Here is a 10,244-nt window from a genome sequence, read left to right on the forward strand (position 1 = left end):
TAATAGTGCAATATGGGAGAATAATTGGAAATAATGGGGAAAATTAATTTTTCATATTTATTGCCTTTGAGTTTCATACAATTTAATTATAACTATATAATTTATTCATTAAAAAGTCTTTGTTAAGCAACAGATTTATAAAATTTCTGAAGATTTAGCAATCAACTCTGGATAAGAGGTTTTGCTCTGTTAATTTCCTGTCCTAGAAAATCATGGAGAGTGGAGATCTCATTTCCTTGTGTCTTAAGCTAGTAACCAATTTTAACTAAACATTTACATTTTCTCTGAGATCTAGTACTTACAACTCACATTCTACCACCCACTTTCATGATGGCTGTAACTCATTTGTTGCAGCTGATATTAAGGGTGAATGAACAATAAGTTATTGAAGTAAATTTCAAAGAAGTACCTGCTGATATGGCTTTCAAGTTACTTAGATTCGGGCCGGGCACAGTGGCTCAAGCCTGTAATCCCAGCACTTTGAGAGGCCAAGGCGGGTGGATCACAAGGTCAAGAGATCGAGACCATCCTGGTAAACATGGTGAAACCCCATCTCTACTAAAAATACAAAAAATTAGCTGGGCATAATTTTTGGCGCGTGCCTGTAATTCCAGCTACTCAGGAGGCTGAGGCAGGAGAATTGCCTGAACCCAGGAGGCGGAGGTTGCGGTGAGCCGAGATTGCGACATTGCACTCCAGCCTGGGTAACAAGAGCGAAACTCCGTCTCAAAAAAAAAAAGTTACTTAGATTCCTCAAAACAGTGCTGGTAAACAATAATGAAAGACATTTGAAAAAATGTAAGAGGTTTATGAAAATCTACAACCCAATAATTTGCCCTCATGAAAAAAATCACTATGAATGTTCAATTTAGATGAGTTCTATCTCAATACCTAGAGGAGGTGGTTTATTAGAAGAATACATGCACATATTTCTGTTCTCATAGTAAATAACATTAACTGTAAATGAAAAAGAAAATTCAAATATTCTAGAAAACACATCACAAAAAGAGAGTAAATAATGCATATCAGGAATATCAGTAATTATTTTGGAGAAAATATTTTTTCTATTACATTGCAAACTAAATGTAATAAATTAAATTTCAGGAAGACATCTGTGAATGCTTGTTTGTTATAAGCCTACCAAAGATCACTTTAGTGCAGTGTGGGACCTTAGAAACCATCTCATTTCATTTTTAAATACTCACTGATATTGAGGAGTTAAATTTCTGTCAAAATAATTGTACAGTGTTCAAATCTACACTAATGGGGCACCAAAAAAAATCACAGTTTCCAAAAGATATTAATGCCAAAAATTTCCATTTTGCCTGCAACATTTACATTTTCCCTCCCCCTTGACTAGCCACAGCAATCACATCAGACATTTTTTAGCTAAATTTACATAGAGACCAAAAAAATGAAAAAGAGAAGGAATTGCAAAGTAAGCAGAATTATTTTAGCCTTGCAAAGAGGGGTATCAGCATGTTTCCATGGCTTGACTAAGTCTCAGGATCTAGGATAAAAAAGCAACTTTTTAATACAATTACACAAAAAATTTTAATACAATTGTACAAAAAATTGACAAAAAATTGGCAGAGTATGGTGGTGTGTGCCTGTAATACCAGCTACTTGGGAGGTTGACACAGGAGGATTGCTTGAACCCGGGCGGCAGAGGTTACGATGAACTGAGATCATGCCATTGCACTCCAGCTTGGGCAACCAGAGCAAAACTCCATCCCCCCCCCACACACACACACAAAAGCGTTATTTAGGTCATTTAATTCTATGTCTTGACTTCGGCTATGACTGTATCTGAGGATTGCAAATACCATGTTCTATGTAGACATAGTAACAGGACAATATGTGATTCACATAATTCAAATAATTCAAACAAAACAATGTTGAAGAGAAAGGTAATATGGAAGTAAAGATAAAGAAAGACCCCTTGGTCTGCAGTTAGGTGGGTGTTTCAAAGTATAGTGCGGTAATAGAAAAAGTGAGGTATTATAAGACCAACAGATCACAATTGCCATCAAAAAGATAATTTATTTCTCACTCATAGTTCCCAAGGGGAGGGTGCATACCACACCATGCAGGGCTTCAAGAGAAGAGTATCCAGGTGGGTCAAGAAACAGAGGTGGACGCTGGGCACAGTGCTCATGCCTGCAATCTCAGAACTTTGGTAGGCTGAGGCAGGTGGATCACTTGAGGTCAGGAGCTCAATACCAGCCTGGCCAACAGGGTGAAACCCCATCTCTGCTAAAAATACAAAAATTAGCCAAGTGCAGTGGCAGGTGCCTGTAATCCCAGCTACTTGGGAGCCTAAGCCTGGAGAATCGCTTGAACCTGGGGAGCAAAGGTTGCAGTGAGCTGAGATAGTGTTATTGCACTCTAGCCTGGGCAACAAGAATAAAATTCTGTGTCAAAAAATAAACAAATAAAAATAAAATAAAAAAGAGGAGGCAGGAGAAGTGTGGGCAAGAGCTCTTGTGGCTTCTGAGAAAAGTATGAATTAGGGTAAACTGGCTTCAGATAGGCTAGTTTGAATAATTTCAGTGGGCTCTGGGCTGTATAGGCTGTCCCTAATTGTCTAATACCTGGTCTTGGGGTTGGTGTTATTAGGGGAGGTGGATAGTGACCTGGAGTTTGCGAGGTGGTTGGGGTATGGACTCTGGATTGATTAGTTTGTATTTGAAAAGTGGACCCCCAGAAAAAGATCTCATTCCTAGGAAGGGGGAACAGGAGGAAGGGGTCAGGAGGCTAAGGCAAGGAGACTCAGGCATATTATTGGGGTGTCCGGGACAAGGTTTGTTCAGCATGTGCCTGTAGGAACGCCGCTAAAACTCCAAGTTTGCAAAAGTTAGAATCATGGTTGATAAGGTTACCCAAGTTCAAGATGTTTCCGATAGATTATTGAGCTTCTGTCGACTGCCTAGATCTTCCAGTTTGCCTATCGGTAAATTTGGGCGAAGATTTAACATTTACCTCATGTGGGATAAAAAGAGAATTTATGGAGTAGCAGTTTATATAACACTCTAAGAGCCTTATGTTTAAAAGGTGCAAAATAGATTCAGTGTTTAAAATAGCAACAGCAAGCAAACAGCATAAATTCATGGCAGAGGTTAATTCCATAAGCCAAAAAGCTAATGTTTTGAGCGAAAAGGGGGAAAAATCATACATTTGTACTTGCGGTTGTAAACAAGAAGCCATGCTGGGTAGGTAGCCTGAAGCCACTGGAATTAGAAAAATACGTTCTGAGATTTTCCTTTCCATTATTTATAGGCTAGAGAAGATTCATTGTTTGCAAAACAACAGGGGCAGATCTTTTCTACGTCCGTTGACACAGGAAAACCTTTTCACAGAGGATTTATTTGAAGTTCTGTAGTCACTTCCCCCTTCTGTCTTGATATTTTAAATATAAAAAGTCAAATGACTAAAGTTTTCCATTTGATACTAAATCAACATTAAAAGGAACTGCTATTCTGAATGGATTAGGATAAAGTTAGAATTCTCAATAATACACAGAAGATTTAATCTGGGGAAATATTAGTTGCTGAAATAATAATTTAAATAGGTGGAGTTCTTCATCTGTTTATTTCTCTTTGGCTAAGATCAAGTGTAACTATTACCAAGAAAGTGCTTATTCATTTTTGACATGGCCCTCTATTGAAATAAAGCTGATATTAGGAGGAACATTTGTGAAGAGGAGAGTGCTAGAATTCAAATTCCACCAAATTGATATACAAGAATGCCCTTTTTGCTATTGTAACTGCTCCACAAACCTCTAGGTTTAAGAAAAACATGAGGCACATTGGATCTGTCCCAGAAGGGATTTTTTTATTCATGAGTTGATGTTGTTTTGACAATATAGCCATTCTCACCTTCAAGGAGATCTCCTAATTACTCGATTTAAAAAAAGTATATATTTAATGTGTACAACATTATGTTTTATATATACATAGATAGTAAAGTGATTACTACAATCAAGTAAATTAACATAGGAGGGGTTTTCAAAATGTTCATGGAAAAATTAATACTATGAAAAATGTATGCATGGGTTTCAATTTTTTTTGCAGTAAAATAAACTCATACTAACTTCCTGTAACCATGTCTGAGCAGAATCTAGTTTGAAGCACTAAGAAGGATTAGACATTGTTTGACAAAAAAAAAAAAAAAATTCCTATCAGAACAACATAAATTCTGCAAAAATTGAAGCAAGAGCAAACATCAATTTTATGGTCAAGCTTGGGTAGAATAATGATAAAATCACTGATGCTTTATAAAAAGTTTATGGGGACAATACCCCAAAGAAGTCAGCAGCTTACAAATAGATAGCTTGTTATAAGAAGGGAAGAGATAATGTTAAAAATTAAGCCCACAGTAGTAGACCATTCTAATCAATTTGTGAGAAAGATAATTGATCTTGTTCGTGACGTCATTGACAGCGCAAACAATAATCAATGCCATTGACATCTCAGTTGCTTCAGCTCACTCCATTTTGACAGAAAAGTTCAGCAAATGTTTCACTCAGTGGATACCAAAAATGTTGTGCCCAAATAAGCTGTGGAAAAAGGCAGAGCTTTCACTGGAGGTTTTAAACAAGTATGATCAAGATACAGAAGCTTTCTTCAAAGAATTATAACAGGAGGTGAAACATGGCTTCCCCAGTACAATCCTGAAGAGAAAGCACAATCAAAGCAATGGCTACTGAGAGGTGGAACTGGCCCAGTCAAAGCAGAACAGACCAGTCACAAGCAAAGGTCATGGCATCAGTTTGGGGATGCTCAAGGCATTTTGCTTATTGACTTTCTGGAGGGCCAAAGATAATAACATCTGCTTATTATGAAAGCATTTTTGAGAAAGCCAAATTTTAGCAGAAAAATGCCCAAGGAAACTTCTCCAGAGTCCATTCCCACTATGACAGTTCTCCTGCTGATTAGTCAAATAGCATAAGGAAAATTCTGCAAGAATTTGGATGGAAAATCACTAGGCCTTCCCCTCACAGACCCAATTGGGCTCCTTCTGACTTCCCTTTGTTTTGTAATCTTAAAGAAAATAGTGGGCACTCATGAGTCTGTAGGTAAGAATGTAAAACTGACTACATCGAAATGGCTAAATTCCCAGCACTCTCAGTTCTTTAGGGATGAAATAAGTGGCTGGTGTCATCACTTACAAAAGTGTCTTGAACTTGATGGAAGTTATATGGATAATTGAAGTTTATATTTTTTATTCTTGCATTTTAATTCCCTTTGTCCACAAATTTTTTGAGTCCTCTGGTATGCATCATCTCAGATAGTTACCTTCTTTTTTGCATAAGAGTACCCAAAATCTGCTCTCTTGGCAAATTTCCAGGACGCACTACACTATTACTAACTATAGTTGCAGTTAGTAACGTGGATAGATGTCTAGACGCTCATGTCACATTACTATCATTTCATACATTTTTACCTACATCTCCCTGTTTTCCTCACCTGTCTTCCTTCTCCCACCAACCATTGTTCTATTATCTATTTCTATGAATTTGATTGCTTATTTGTTTGCTTTCAAGATTTCACATGTAAGCAAGATAATGCAGTCTTTTTCTATGTCCGGATTACTTCACTTAGAATAACATCCTCTAGGATTCCCTTATTTTATAAGTTTGAATAATATTCCATCATACATATCACAGTTTATCCATTCATGCATCGATGGACACTGCAGTTGTTTCCATATCTTGGCTATTGTGAGTAATATACAATGAACAAGAGAGTGCAGCTGTCTTCACAAGGAGGTGAATTCATTATTTTGGGTATACCAGAAGAGGAATTGCTGAGTTATATGGTAGTTGTGTTATATTTCTTAAGAAATCCATACACTGTTTTTCATGATGGCAGCAGCAATCTACATTCTCACCAACAGTGTCTAAAGTTTCATGTTCTCACTCCCTTGCCAACACTTGTTATCTGTCTTTTTGAAAAAGCCGTTCTAACAGGTGTGAGATCATATCTCACTGGGGGTTTTGATTTTTTTTTCCCTGCTGATTAATGAGGTTGAACAGTTTTTCATTAATCTGTTGGCTACTGTTATGTCTTTTTTTTTTTTTGAGATATTCTTATTCAGGTTCTTTGCCTGTTTTTTTAAAAATTTGGCTTTTAAATTATTTTGCTATTGAAGTATGTGAGTTCCTTAGGTATTTTGGATATTCATTACTCACCCATTTCTCTTAAGATTACCAAATTCAAATTTAAGACAACAAAAGTATTTCTCCAAGTTATACAGAAAACTAGTCTTATTACTTTAGAAAGATTCACAGAATAATGTCTACTTAGTCAGTTCCCATATTATACTCAGATTTCTCCCCAAGACTTAATAAACTCTGGAGTTTGGTAAGAAACATTAGTTTTATGACTGTATGACCAATGAGCAGCAAAGGAAAAAATGCCGTGTGTCATCTCTTAGGTAGGTCCTGCCTCATGTTCCATCGTTAATTAAGACCTTTTGGTTGAAAGTGTCAGAGACATGTTGGTGCTAACTTAAAAATCCAGAGGAAAGCGGCTGAATCTCAGGACAAGATGAGGGTATGAAACATGAGCAGAATTTTACCATCTCTTCCTCCCTGTGCATATCACAGTGGTAGGAATGACTTTAGATTTGCTTTTTCTGTCTTTGCAGAGTGACTACCTCAGCTTATCTGATCCACATGGAAAAATAAAAAATGGCCACATGCAGTTCCAACATTGATCTGTTACTGGTCAGACTCCCGGAAGGAGCCTGGATCAGCAATGTGTACGATTTCAGTCTCAGAGCACTTTAGGTGAAACCATGGTGGTAGCTAGAGACTGGGAGACTTTGGGCAGTCTGCCCAGGGCCTGCAGGCAGTTGTGGGGTGCATCATTGGGGAAAGACGCTGGACAGCCTGAAACACAGCTTGCTCAATGCATGGCGTTTGAGTCACACAATGCCTGATCAGATACCATCACAGCAAATACGAAGTTTGTTGTGTTGTAAGAAACTGGTCTCAATGGTCTTTTAAAATTATATCCCCTCCCCCACTCCACATGGGGAAAATGTGTGATTTTTCACTTAGTTGCTTCTGATGGAATCTGGCTTCTTAAAAACTCAGCTTGGGCAGCGCAAATAATCCCTTTCCTAGCATAAGTGGACTCGTGTTATTGCTTTGGGATGTGGATTGCAGGACATGAGGCTACCCCAGGTCCTGCTTCTCCACCTGTCAGCCCCTCAATTGCCTTTTCCTACCATCTACCCACATGCCTGAATAATTGCCCTTGGAATTGAGGCATCTTTATGAACTAACCGTGACCTCGACTGAAGCAGGATCTTTCTTCTCTATTTGCAGTGATTTTGGGGGTGATCTATTCCATCACCACCGGCCTGCCTTCAGACTCACATTTTGACACTTGATCTTTCCTGTCCATTAAAGGCCATATCTTTTGTAGGATGTCGAATTCTAAATTTCCAGCTATTTCATTACCATCTCAAAGGGAATGAGGAAGATGGATTTCTCAAGGGAAGAGTTTCTGGAGAGTACTCTCTTGCACATTCTTGAGCTTTAAGGCATTATTAGATAGATTCTGCCCCGATCCAGCCAGCCCGCCCTTTCCTTCAGGGACTGATGGTAAAAGGAAAATAAAATTGTGCATGTATTACTTTCTGGGCCACTAATTAATTATTTGATGTAAGACTTTCATAGACAAAGCTAGAGCATATTCCTTAAGCTCAAAGCTAACGTGGGAAATCCCTTTCTTTCTAAAACAGAAACACACCAGGGTAGAACAAAAGAGGGGAAGAAAAAAATAAAACAAGATCTAAGAAATGTACCTACCTAGACATGAGCAGAGGAAAATAGAAGATTCAGATGTGTAATATAATAATGCTGTCCATTAAAATACATGGACATGTCTATATCCTGGAATCTGACCCAATCATATTAAAACTTATCTCATTTTTTGGAGGAGAAGAAAGGGGTTTGCTATCATTTTATGCCACTTGTATGCTGCCTCTCTCTCTTTCACATACACACACACGTCCAAAGACACGTATTACTGTAACAGTCATTGCTGTGGAAGCACAACCATCACCTGGTAATGTGGTTTTAAAATACCAGAGTAAATTTAATGTTTTCTAAAAAGTTTATCTTTCTACATTCAAGCTGAAATTGTCACTAAATGCTCTCTCTTCTAAGACATAGAAGAATAAGTCTGGAATTCATTTGCAAAGATTACAAGAGGTGATAAAAAACAGTAGCTATGGCAATATCTACTGAGTCGCTTTTCCCTGTATCTTTATTTGAGTCTTTAATTCGTGAACTGTTGTGAGTCTCATTTCTGTGGTTCTCATCCTTTACACGTTTACCCTGTCCTCTATTCCTAAATGAATTGCTTAGAGAAATATGATAAGAATTAATTTTTTTTGTCCATCTTGTTTCAAAATTTCACTCCCCTCATTGCCAGCCTTCCAAGGCTCCATAAAGTCATTCCGACCTGTCTGAATTATGCAGTACCCTGTTTCAAAACCACAGTCTTCCCTGTCCTCCCCAGCACCACTTTTCACTTTATATCCTTGAGAGGCACATGTGCTTTTCTATTTTGAAGACTTTACCGTCTTCTGTGTTTGAATGTAGACCTTTCATTGCACCTCTGCTCTGAGTGACTCATTGAGCTTTCTCTTTAATAGCTGGCTATCATGCCTCATTTACCATGGGGCTTCCAGAGGCCACCTGGGCAGGTAGCTTTGTAAGACACCAGAACAGGTGTGCTCACATTTCCCAAGTTTCCCTAAAGGCCCTTAGCCATTGTTCTTCATCAAGGAAGAGACTGGCTTGAGTTCCATACCAACAGAAAAGAAAAAATAAAATTTTCAGTGTCAAAATGCTAATGAAGAATTCTGAAATCAGCAGTCAGACTCAGAAGACACTTTTAGAATGTGTGGATGTTCATGAACATGCTAGGGATTTGTCAGTTGGATGCATGCTTTGAGTCTCTTGTAGTAGTGAAATTGAATTTGTACTCATTCATTTTCACACACTCATCCATCCTGCCCTCTCCCCGGACCCAGTGGCTCAGATGGCTGATTAGAATTGCTCGTGTAGTTTGCAGCTATAGCACAAAGCAAAGTTAATTTTATAACAGGAGGAGCAAATCCATGACCTTTGGGCTAAGCAGCATGGTTCATGGATTTGCAGAAGTAACCTACTGGTAAGTATAAAATCGGTATCTTGACTACAAAATCTATCAAAACACTTGAATTTACATGTCCAGAGGAGCAGGGATTTTGTTGTAAATGCTGCTTAATCATTGCTGGAACCCTATAAATATTAAACAGTAAACATACAGCTCAACTGTGTTGCTGTCTGCAACTTGCTTTGCATGCATAATTAGAATAAATGACAAATTCATGTCAGTCTATTCAAATTGAGTGCACATGGACAAAATTAATTGTTTAGTGAAAAATATAAAGTGAAACTTGGGTAGTTTAATAGTAAAATGGCATTATGAATTATTCCACCCATCAATAGATATAAATCTGGGTATGAAAAGCAAGTCAAAATAGTTTTTGCATAATAAAACATGACACATTGTCATGATGCTATTAATTATTTTTCTGTAGAATATTTTACTGGGTGTCTATGGATATTCAATGTTTTTCTATTACACAAGAATTTTGACTTTTCATGATGTCTATTAAAGTGATAGTCCATACATTTTTTTTAACCAAAATTTAAATCATGATTGATTCCTTTCAAGAAAATGCACAGCAACCTCTAAAGGGAATGAGGATTTGGATACTTTTCCAAATGATTTTATAAGAATTGAGAATAATGTTGTAGTAAAAAAAATTTCTTGTCTGAAGCCCTTAACGTTTTTCTGTTTGTTTGAAAGACAGGAATATAGTGAAAAAAGAGATCTTGGCTAGAGATTGTTTTCTGCAGTTTATCAACTGACCTTGGTCAAGCCAATTAGCTCCTTCGTGCTTGTTTTCTAATCTTTAAAAACAAAACAATGTTTGCTTTCCCAGCTTCAAGTATAAGGATTAATTGAGATAACGTATGTAATACTTTGTGGAAAGGCACTGGGAACCATAAGATACTGTTCTTTGTACAGTAACACATTCTAGATCAAAACACTGGGGCTCACTGATGCGTACTAATGCCTCAGGTCTTCTGTTTATCCAAATTGATCCTATTCATACGAGGTCCTTGAGTTCTCCTGGGAGGAGATACAGAAAGATAAAGAGATGTGTGGCCC

This window comes from Callithrix jacchus, chromosome 4, assembly GCF_049354715.1.
Source record: "Callithrix jacchus isolate 240 chromosome 4, calJac240_pri, whole genome shotgun sequence".
In the NCBI taxonomy this organism is placed as follows: domain Eukaryota; kingdom Metazoa; phylum Chordata; class Mammalia; order Primates; family Cebidae; genus Callithrix; species Callithrix jacchus.